At 35.8% G+C, this 7,139-nt stretch overlaps 1 long non-coding RNA gene across 1 annotated transcript; it reads left to right on the forward strand.

Annotated features, from left to right (window-relative positions):
• Window positions 1–1,039: 1,039 nt before the first annotated feature.
• LOC141278209 (uncharacterized) lies at window positions 1,040–2,233 on the forward strand. The gene is made up of 3 exons (XR_012330556.1): window positions 1,040–1,151; window positions 1,483–1,580; window positions 2,162–2,233. It is a non-coding gene; the product is annotated as an uncharacterized lncRNA (long non-coding RNA).
• The last annotated feature ends 4,906 nt before the right edge of the window (window positions 2,234–7,139 follow it).

Raw genomic sequence — 7,139 nt, forward strand, 5'->3', positions numbered from 1 at the left:
CCTGTGAGTTGGGTACTGTTATTAATTATACACCTTTACCTCAGTGTGAAGTTTTTCTTTTGTCTATGCCTCAGTTGGTTTTCTGTAAAATGGGAATGTTAGACTAATACTGATAATAACAATGGCTAACATTGATTATGTACCATTTGTCAAGTGCTTTGGAAGCATTAGCTAATTTAATCTTCACAGCAACTCTGTGAATTCTGTCCCCTTTTACAGAAATGCAGCAGGGTTAAGTAACACGCCCAAGGTCAGAGTTGCAACTGAAACCATCTGGCTCCAAACCCAGTGCTCTTTCCAAGATGCCATGCAGTTTTCCTTCTAAGTGGTAAGCAGCATGTACAATAGGCAAAGGGCACATGAAATCCATGGAGGGGGCGTTACTTCTGGCTGCAGAATTCCAGAGGCTCTGTGGCAGACTTGGTATTTTAGATGTACACCTGGAGGCTCAAGTTTGACCGTGGACTGAGGAGGCAGCACAGTGAGCCCCCTTTATAGGTGACCTTCTAGTCCCTTGCAGATGTTATCTTTTTATTCTTTCTTAATTCGAAAACTTATTCTTGACAACTTTCCAAGTAGGAAATCCTGTTTCCTATGATGAAATTGTTGTAGTTTTTGTCCAGTGCAGGACTAATCTTTTATTTGTTTATTTATTTATTTTATTGAAGTATAGTTGATGTACAATACTATATAAGTTACAGGTGTACAATATAGTGCTTCACAATTTTTGAAGATTATACTCCATTTATAGTTATTATAGAATATTGGCTATCTTCCCTGTGTTGTACAATATATCCTTGTAGCTTATTTTATAGCTAATAGTTTGTACCTCTTAATCCCCTACCCCTATACTGCCCCTCCTCCTACCAGGAGAAAAGAACTTGAGGCTGCATTTGGGGCAGAGTTATGTGTGATGGTCATTCATGGAGAGATGCAGATTGGTTTTGGATGAGGGGTCAGGGATGTGGGTTATGGTCTTGGCTTTTCTTGTTACTGTTTTTATGTCCTTGATGAGCATTCTCCTTTCTCTAGGCTCATTTCCTTCCTCGTGTGTAAAACCACTCTATCTTCTGGACTTCAAACAACTGTTGGTAGTTTCCAGTGAGACAAGGGACATGAGAATGCTTTGTGAATGACTCCACCAGTGTAAGGTATGGCCACAGTCATTCATGATTTTTCTCTTAAGCAGTATTGATACACATACCCTCTGGATTTTTCAGACATCATGGAAGATTCTTTTTCTCCAGGGAAAAAGAGAATCCTGAAATATCAATTAAAATCAAACTTTCCACAGCAAATAAAGTATCTTTGTGTTATCTAAGTATGTAATCTCCATTTTTTAATTCACTTAAGGAATTTTGAAGAACTAGATCTCTTTGATATCTTACATTAATTTTTTAAGCCGTGCATAAAAATACTTAGAAAGGAGGCTGTAGGCAAAATGAGTGCAGAAGAGGCATGATGGAATTCCTTTCCTTATAGGTCATTAATGTTGGTCATTAATGTTGGAAGGAGAGAATCAAGTTCAATGACTTTGAGACAAAGAGGGAAGAGATGGACTTGACTCTCCGTGTTGACAGGTAAGAAGAGACATTTTATGGCCCAAATGATAAAGCGGAGTGTTCAAACCATTCTAGTCAAGTGGCCCAGACAGTGGAGTACCAGAGAAACACTATTCTGAAGGCTCCTGTTAAGTGATATTCCTGGTCATTGTCAACATGGAAATCCCACAACAGGGCAGAAACATTCACTCTCTTCATTAACATTCTCCTTGCTCTCAGTTTGCATCTCTCTCTCCATTTTCTCGCTCTGAATGGAAGTTTCCTGGGAAACCTTTTCTATGAATGGAATGTATGAGGTTTGTCCCGTGAGAGAAAAATAAAAAAACACAAGGAACTACAACAAAAAACTTCTTCCCCTGAAATATTGCCTTCAGGAGCAGATAACACCTATCTTTTTTCAAGGATGGGTGAAGAGTCCCACCCTCTGGTATTCAGTAGTACCAAGTATGTTTCTCCCTCAGTTTAACAGCAGAGCTTCCTTTCTTACTGATTAAAAAAATTAAAAGGGGTTTAAAATTACTTAGGTAAAAAAAAAACTATGGTGGAGCCTTCTCAGTCACAGATAAGCATCAGCTCTTTCTGATCTGCTCTATTGTCAGCTAAGGAATGGCTCAGTTTGTGCATTATTCTCTCTGTGCCAAACAGAAGGGAGAGTAAACCTTATCCACAGGCTCCTGTTACCAGCAGACACCCGCTCCCATCAGATGTGGACTCTGGGGACACAGCACATTCACCAATTAAAAGAAGGGGAACAGCCAACATTTACACAAGTTACTGATATACCCTATCCCAGGTAAACCTTGAGTTTTTGTCTGTACAGTGTTGTCTACTTTGTTTTTAAAAAAACAATGAGAGAGAGAATATATAGACTACTGAGTTGTATTGCTAACACAAGGAACACTTGAGGGGTGGGGATGAACCACCGCTAATTAAAATCAGGTTTTTTGTTTGAAACCTCTTACTACTTTACTGTAGCAGCTTCCTTGCTATAGTAAGCATTCTGTTCCTGAGCTGGGTAAGACATGTCTTAAAAAAAAAAAAAAAAGAAAAAGATAAACAGCTTTACTGAGATATCATTGACATACCATTAAATTTACCCAAAATATATAATTCAATGGGTTTTAGTTTATTTATGAATTTGTACAGCCATCACTATAATCTAATTTTAGAAAGTTTTTATGACTTCAAAAGGAAACCCAGCACCCATTTGTTGTCACTCCCCGTTCCCTCCTCCCCCCACCAGCAACAACTAATCTACTTTCTGTCTCTATAGATTTGTCTGTGGAATCTTTCATACATGAACCTGCAGTACATGTGTTTTGGTGACTGGTTTCTTTCACTTAGCATAATGTTCTCGAGGGTCATCCATGTTGTAGCAGTACTTCATTTCTTTTTAAATCACCAAATACTATTCCACTGTGTGGATAGAACACATTTTGTTTATCCATTCATCAACTGATTGACATTTGGATTTTCCCCCCTCTGGGGCTATTAGGAATAACACAGCCATGAACATACATGTACATGTTTTTGTGTTGACATATATTTTCATTTCCATTTGGTGTTTACCTAAGAGTGAAATTGCTGGGTCATATGGTAACTTGATGTTTAATATTTTGAGGAACTTCCAAACTGTTTTCCAAAATGGCTGGTCCATTTTACAATCTCCACCAGCAATGTATGAGGGTGACACCTATCTTTTTGCAATTTTCTCCTGTTTCTGGGGATCTAAAGCCCTGTGAAAGATTAGAAATGTAGCAGGTAGTTCATTTTGACACTTATTTAGGAAGTCTCCCGTCTCTTCCCAAAATACAAACATTTCTGTTGGTCTAATGAGGAGGTGCTATCACCTATGAAGCAGCAATACAAATTTCTTCTTTGATTTATAATCGTCTTTAATAATTACAGAAGAATCTGTATGTATTTAGCTTTCTATGTATATATGTTCTCGAGTACTAATGTTCCTTTCTTTTGAAAATGCACATTCTTCAGTGTTTTCCTAGTTACTAATTTGTACCTTGATTACAGGTCATTAATGCCTGTTTTAAAAGCAAGTTCATGTTTGCATTTCAAGACATACTGTTTATTTCATACCGACTCCAAGCAATTCGATTCTTCATCCATAGAAACATTTAGGCCAAGTTATAAAACAGCTACGGTAAGCAGACTAACATTTAGTCTTTGGAATTGAAGCGTATTTATCTTTTATTTATACTTGACCTGAAAGTGTTAGGTGTAGAATGAATTTTTGTGACTCAAATGTTGTTCCACTGGTAAAACCCTTCTCTTATAAACATAATAGATAAGGCTACTAAGATAAACCTATTTTTAAGATTAAAAAAAATTTGTACATATAGATTCATTTCTTCATTGTGCTTACTTAATGTGAAGGATAGTTTAAGAACTAATCTTTTTCCTGTTTCAGACATTAGTTGGCATTTTAATTTCAACATTTGCTAATAAGTTAGGGGTCCAGCTCATCTGCGTGGACCAATCTGGAGGAGCATCCTTAATGAGCAGTGAGCTTTCCCTAGATACTACCACCCATGCAACTTGAAACCAAGGCTCCTAATGACATGTGTTGAAGGACAAGGCTTGACTGCAGGTTTCCCTTTGGCTTGTTTCATCTCCGTGTGCTGACCCTGGATTATGCAGATAATATCCTGCTTTTAGTAATCTGGCCCCCTGTGCCAGACCTTGGCTGTCATACTGCATTATAACCAATGGTTCAAACACTTCTTTTACATAAGGACTGTCTTCTTCCCAGCAATCCCTCTAAGATATTCATGGCTAACTAAAAATACTGCTGAATCTTGTTCTTGAGTAGAGTTCCAAGGTTAACATGAGAACAGTTATCACTTGCTTATGCTGCATAAAAATCCGTTTTATCTTTGTAATAATCCTTTTATCAAAAAAAGCATTGCCATTCCTCTGCTGCATTAGTGTTTTCTCAGATACCAAGCAGACTGTGGCTTGCTGGCAAGAAAACAGGTTGTGATTATTTATATGCCAGTATGCATTTGTTTCCATCTAGTTATATACAATTAATTTATGATACTCAATCGTGATGGCAAAAAGAATTTCTACCACACTAGCTAATATTTCCAACAACAGAGGAACACAAGTAATTTTAATAATGTCTTGTGTGTCCAGTGAAGTAATTTCCCTATTACTGGTTTATAGCAAGACCTTATAATTAAATCAGAGTGAAAAAACACTGACAGCCAACATTGTGTCACATTTATTTCAAGTGTAATGTCAAAAATTTCATGGATGGTCATTGAGGCATTGAAAAAGCACAAAGAATAGAGAACAGAAATGAGTCCATGAGGGTTTATATTCCGTTTCCTGCCTTCCCAAAATAAGAAGGGTAAACATAAATAAAACTATTTGCTTAACAAGGCACTTGAGTTTCTTTGTAAATGAACAATTGATAAGATGGAAATCTACCCTCAGGTTTTTTCAAATAAAGTAAATCTCTTAAATCTGTTTTTTTTTTTAAAGAAGTTGTCTGTATATACAATACTCCTATGCCTATATATATATATAAAATCTTTAAAAAATGGATTTAAGAGAATTACTTTATATATTTTATATATGTATAAAATATACTTATGTATGTATACATATATATGTATAAAATATATAAAGTATACATATATATAACAAATTTGTATGTCACTCATTAAGGATTTGAGAACATATTTATGCAGGTTTTTCTTTCCCATGTCTGCCTATGTACTTTTTCAAAAGGCTACCTTTTCCGGAAAAGGAAAAACATTAACAGCATTGCAAGATTAAAACTATGTTTTATGGCAAACGATTTAAAACTTTAGGAAACCATCTTTAAAGGCTGCAAATGAATGCCTGCTTTTCGCTTAGACCAGTGGTGATTGTGTATCACCTAGAAATACAGAGACACTCTGTAGAGCATGTGTACTAGTGTGCATTCCTGTCCTCATTATAACGTGGCCTGGGGCTTGGAGCTAAACATTTTTCTAGAACATAATGAGCTGTGTACTGTAATGAAGGTGTTTGAAATTGATTTGACTGTTATTTAGTATAAAAAGTCCCAGATCAAAGACTCTGGCAAGCCCATAGACACATAGGCGTCCACAGACAAAGGATGTTGTGTGATGGTCGAGGGGGAAGTGGAGAGGTGTGGTGGCTTAAGCTGTGCCAAGGAATCTATCAAGCAGTTATTTGCTCGTTTTTATTTCAAGTCACCATACATCGCTTGCAAACTGCCATATGGCACTAGATGATTTTGAGGATTATTTTGAAGAATATTGCAAGCCCAATTTAATTTCCCTCTTGTTTCCTAGTATTTTTGCATTGCTCCTTCATCACAGTCATGGACACCCTCCCAAGCTAATTTGTAAAATGAATTTTACTGAATGCCATTTAATCTTATTGCCATAGTTACAAACCAAGAAATCAAAGATTGCTAGGCTGAGCTGAAAATAGCTGATACACGGAAGAGGACTAATTCTTATGCAAAGCTCTGTACTTGCATACAATCTCTGATTCAAAGAACAATGGAAAGTTTGATCCTTGAAAACCCGACCTTCTGATGCCTTTTCACTCTTGAACACAGAAAAATCATAGGTTTGAATGCAATGTGTAAAGGCTATAGATGAGGTTCTGCTTTGCAACTTGCTGTTTTAGCTTCTATGTTATTATTGCAATGAGTTTTGATATTTGTCTTGATATTTTCGTAGGCAATACTGGGGATTTTTATAACCACTTACAAATTGTAAAGCTAGGAACCCATGTAATGTTCATAATTTAAGAAAGGCTTAAATTATCTCTGAGCATTAGTATTTATAATTGACAAATTATATCTATTTGTCTATCAGCCTGACAAATCTGTCTTTCTTTCTGTCTATCTGTCTATCTATAATTCTGTCATCATAAAGCAAATCCATAACCTGGGTAAATACATATACTCAATGGGAGAGGCTCAGGATTTGTTATGTGAAAAGAAATTGAGGTGCTAAACACCAAAAAACTTACTTTTGTAGATATATGTATACCAAGATTATACATACCCATATACATATATTGAATGTAAAGAGATAAAAGAGTTATCAATATAATTAAATATATTTGAAGGAGAGTTATATGCTTGTTTGATAAGTAATCAGTTTTAAAGATTTTTCTCAACACCAAGGGTCCTTTAATCTAATATTCAATATACTAAAAACCCATTCTATGTGCTAATGATTTGTCACCATCTAGTTTGCGTTATTCTTGGTCCTTAAATCAATTTCTTTTGAAATTTAATATTTCATTTCCTTGGCTTTCCATTCTGTCACCTGTAAAATGAAGGGTTTAGACCTTTGAGATCTTTATCAGGCAGAAAATTCTGATTTAATTGTTATTTAATTTCACTAATTCAACCTGCAATTTATCCAGTTTAATTTGGATGACTAAGGCTTTGGTGTATTTGAATACAATTTTATGGTATTTGACCAACAATTCAAAAACAACGTAGTCACTTAAAGATTCTGAGTAAATAGGAAACACAGCATGTAATGAGGGAGTCAGCACAATGAGGTTCACTGCACTTGCCAG

Source organism: Tursiops truncatus, chromosome 3 (genome assembly GCF_011762595.2).
Source record: "Tursiops truncatus isolate mTurTru1 chromosome 3, mTurTru1.mat.Y, whole genome shotgun sequence".
In the NCBI taxonomy this organism is placed as follows: domain Eukaryota; kingdom Metazoa; phylum Chordata; class Mammalia; order Artiodactyla; family Delphinidae; genus Tursiops; species Tursiops truncatus.